This window comes from Wyeomyia smithii, chromosome 1 (genome assembly GCF_029784165.1).
Source record: "Wyeomyia smithii strain HCP4-BCI-WySm-NY-G18 chromosome 1, ASM2978416v1, whole genome shotgun sequence".
Classification (NCBI taxonomy): domain Eukaryota; kingdom Metazoa; phylum Arthropoda; class Insecta; order Diptera; family Culicidae; genus Wyeomyia; species Wyeomyia smithii.
The window spans coordinates 99,666,397-99,671,179 of NC_073694.1; positions in this window are offsets into that span (position 1 = coordinate 99,666,397).

Consider the following 4,783-nt stretch of genomic DNA (forward strand, 5'->3'; position numbering starts at 1 on the left):
AGGCACGTTGTGGCAAGTGTGGGGAGTCTCATGCGGAAGATTCTTACAGTGTTAACGCTGAAAAGTGTATTCACTGCGGGGAAAATCTGCATGAGCTCTCGACATGTGCGGTGCACATGCAGCGCAGGGATTTTACATAAAAGTTGTAAAGAAGAGGGCTTAAACATGAGCCCTGGGGAAGACCCATGTAGCTAATGCGAAAAGTTGCCAAATCGCCGTGAGTAAAATGCATGTGCTTTTCGGACAACAAATTGTGCAAAAAATTGTTTAAAATTGGAGAAAATCCTTGTCGGTGAAGTTTACCCGAAAGAATGTCAATAGAAACGGAATCAAAAGCCCCCTTAATGTCCAAGAACGCAGACGCCATTTGTTCTTTGCGAGCATACGCCAGCTGAATATCTGTTGAAAGCAACGCAAGACAATCATTCGTCCCTTTGGCACGGCGGAAGCCAAATTGAGTATCCGATAGTAGGCCATTTGATTCGACCCAATGGTCTAAACGACGGAGTATCACTTTTTCCATCAATTTCCGGATACAGGATAGCATTGCAATCGGCCTATAAGAGTTGGGATCAGAAGCTGGATTCCCTGGTTTTTGGATGGCGATCACCTTCACTTGCCTCCAATCCTGCGGTACAATGTTTTGCTCCAAGAACTTATTGAACAAGTTCAACAAGCGCCTTTTGGCATTGCCGGGTAGATTCTTCAACAAGTTGAATTTGATTCTATCTAACCCAGGCGCGTTATTGTTACAGGACAGGAGGGCAACTGAAAATTCTGCCATCGTAAAAGGTGATTCTATCGCGTCGTGGCCCGGAGACGCATCGCGAACAATATTTTGCTCAGGAACAGATTCCGGACATACTTTCCTGGCAAAATCAAATATCCACCGACTTGAAGACTCCTCGCTTTCGTTGACCGTTACGCGATTCCGCATTCTTCGGGCTGTGTTCCAAAGAGTGCTCATCGTTGTCTCCCTCGACGTCTCGTTCACGAACCGACGCCAATATCCGCGTTTCTTTGCTTTAGCCAAGCCTTTAAGCTTGGTATCAAGCTCCGAATACCGTAAATAGTCGCCAGGTATACCTCCCTTCTGGAAGGCCAAAAACGCGTCGGATCTTTGCGTGTAGACATCGGAGCACTCTTGGTCCCACCACGGAGTGGGAGGCCGTTCTTGAATCGTTACGCCGGGATATTTCTTCGTTTGGGCTTGCAACGCGGCGTCGAGAATCAAGCCCGCGAGGAGGTAGTATCCTTCAAGTGGTGAATGATGTTGAATCGACTCGACCGCTTTTGAAATCATTTCCTCGTATAACTTCCAATCGATATTTCGTGTGAGGTCATACGGAATGTCAATTGGTCGCATGCGAGTTGACCCGTTAGTAATTGAAATAAGAATAGGCAGATGGTCGCTACCGTGAGGATCGAGGATTACCTTCCATGTGCAATCCAACCGTGGCGACGTCGAACATAAGGATAGATCCAAAGCGCTTGGGCGCGCTGGAGGTTTCGGGATACGTGTCATTTCACCGTTGTTTAAAATAGTCATGTCGAAGTCATCGCAAAGGTTATAGATTAAAGAGGAGCGGTTATCATTGTAAGGGGAACCCCAAGCCACACCATGAGAGTTGAAGTCTCCCAAAATCAAACGTGGCGAGGGAAGAAGTTCTATTAAATCAAAGAGCAGCCGTTGCCCAACCTGTGCTCTGGGAGGAATATATATTGAGGCAATACAAAGCTTTTTATCTTGTATTGTCATTTGACATGCGACAACTTCGATGCCTGGAATCGAGGGGAGGTTAATACGATAGAAAGAATAGCACTTTTTAATCCCTAAAAGTACTCCTCCATATGGGGTGTCTCGATCAAGGCGAATAATATTAAAATCATGGAAATTGAGATCAATATTTGAAGTAAGCCAAGTTTCACAAAGGGAAAATGCATCGCATTTGTTTTTATTTATCAAAACTTTAAACGAATCAATTTTTGGTAAAATACTTCTACAATTCCACTGTAAGACAGAGATAGAATCCTTCATATACGCAGTTGAATTAGGCATCGAAGGATACAATCGCTGCAAGGAGGGGCCATTGGGCAGTCAACTGCTTCAAAAATGATCTAACTGTTGGGAGGAATGCTGTAAGAAAAATTTTAATTGGATCGGGTACATTGAAAGTTTCAAAAATCCAGTCCACAATGTCAGAAAATTTCACTAATCCAGAGTTTGTTTCATCAACTGGGAGTGCAAAAGGAACAACTGGGGTTTAAGATGTTCCTGGCAGTGCTGGGAACTCCTACTGGGACTTTAAATTTGCAAGCCCGAAGGAGTTTGCTTCGGTTTTTCCGCAGCACTGTTTGGTTTGTTTGTAACTTTCATTTCACTTTGAGAAATCTTAGGACCTTTTCTGGGAAGTTTAGGAGAGGAAATATTTTTCCTCTTTCTAGACTCCCCAGGATTGGCGTAAGATGTTCCCGCTGGTGGATCGTCAGAATCGGTTTCATCAGAGGACAACAGATCAAAAGGGTTTGATGAAATGGGAGAAGTGGTAACGGTCTTCTTCAGCATCTCAGCGTAAGAACGCTTCGAACGCTCTTTGAGAGACCTCTTTATTTTATCCCTGCGCTGCATGTACACCGCACATGTCAAGAGCTCATGCTGGCTCTCCCCACAGTGAATGCATTTTTCAGCATTTTTACTGCAGGAATCATCCGCATGATTCTCCCCACACTTGCCACAACGTGCCTTATTGCAGCAGTAGGCGGCTGTGTGGCCTAACTGCTTACAATTCAGGCAGTTCATGACGCGAGGCACATATAATCGCACAGGGAGACGAACCCGGTGGATCGAGACGTGGCTTGGTAGCGCTGACCCGGCGAACGTAACTCGAAACGAGTCTGACGGAGTGTATACTGTTTTGCCACCGATGATCGATGCTGACCGCAATCGCTTGCAGTCGAGCACCTTTACATCGGGACAGGTTTTGTTCTTAAAGCACCCTTTGGCACTTTTCAATATACACTCGACGGACAGACTCGAATCGGTTATGACACCGTCGATCTCCACGTCTCGTGCGGGTATGTAAACGCGATACTCGCGTGTGAAGAGCTCAGAGCATCCTATATCGTTGGCCTTTTCAGGTTACTGACCACGACACGGAGCTTGTTTGGCCGGACCTTGGAAATTTCGGTCACGCCCTTGTACTCCTTCGTCAGGTCTTTAGAAATCTGCAAGAGGTTCAACTGTTCCGATTTCGGTCCCGCCTTTGGCCGAAAATAGACAGTATAGCTGCCCTGGGCTCCGTCTGGGTAAAGCCTGGGGCGAGGAGGGACTGAAGAATGAACAGGGGAGGGAGTAACAGAAGGGTCAGGGTCAGGATCAGAGGGGTTCGGGGATGGTGGCGCGGGAGGCGAGGGATCTACATCCATCCCGCTAAGTCTAGCGCACTAGCGCCGACAAGAGCACGTACCTTTTCACTTCTCCCTTCCAGTAAGGTTGGTTGTCCGATCGTTCGAAGTTGCAGCCGTTACAGCCAGCAGCACCAATACAGCAGCACCAAACAGCCACCAGCAGCGAGCCAGGTGTGAGATCACTCCACACAGCGATACAACTCAACTGTCAACTGATGGCTTCTTCTTTTTCCTCTTTTGTGTCTCGTCCACTACTGTAGCACAACTCAGCCAGCAGCCAAATCGGCTTACGCACCAGCTGGCAGTCACGATGCGAAACAGTTGCACAAAGGCGCGACCTTGAACCCGGATTTATTTCACTCGACCAGGCAAACAATGCCAACACTTGTTCACACGTCTTTTGTTTTATATTCTATCGGAGCGATCACCAAACACGTCCGATACTGATGCGTGTTCGGCACAGAATGAATTATTATTATTATTATTATTATTATAATTACTATTATTATTATTATTATTATTATTATTATTATTATTATTATTATTATTATTATTATTATTATTATTATTATTATTATTATTTTTATTATTATTATTATTATTATTATTATTATTATTATTATTATTATTATTATTATTATTATTATTATTAATATTATTATTATTATTATTATTATTATTATTATTATTATTATTATTATTATTATTATTATTATTATTATTATTATTATTATTATTATTATTATTATTATTATTATTATTATTATTATTATTATTATTATTATTATTATTATTATTATTATTATTATGATTATTATCATTATTATTATTATTATTATTATTATTATTATTATTATTATTATTATTGTTATTATTATTATTATTATTATTAATATTATTATTATTATTGTTATTATTATTATTATTATTATTATTATTATTATTATTATTATTATTATTATTATTATTATTATTATTATTATTATTATTATTATTATTATTATTATTATTATTATTATTATTATTATTATTATTATTATTATTATTATTATTATCATTATTATTATTATTATTATTATTATTATTATTATTATTATTATTTTTATTATTATTATTATTATTATTATTATTATTATTATTATTATTATTATTATTGTTATTATTATTATTATTATTATTATTATTATTATTATTATTATTATTATTATTATTATTATTATTATTATTATTATTATTATTATTATTATTATTATTATTATTATTATTATTATTATTATTATTATTATTATTATTATTATTATTATTATTCATTCCGCGTCGAACACTCGACAGAAACGGACGTGCAAAGTGGTCGTTCTATTACAATCCGGTCCGT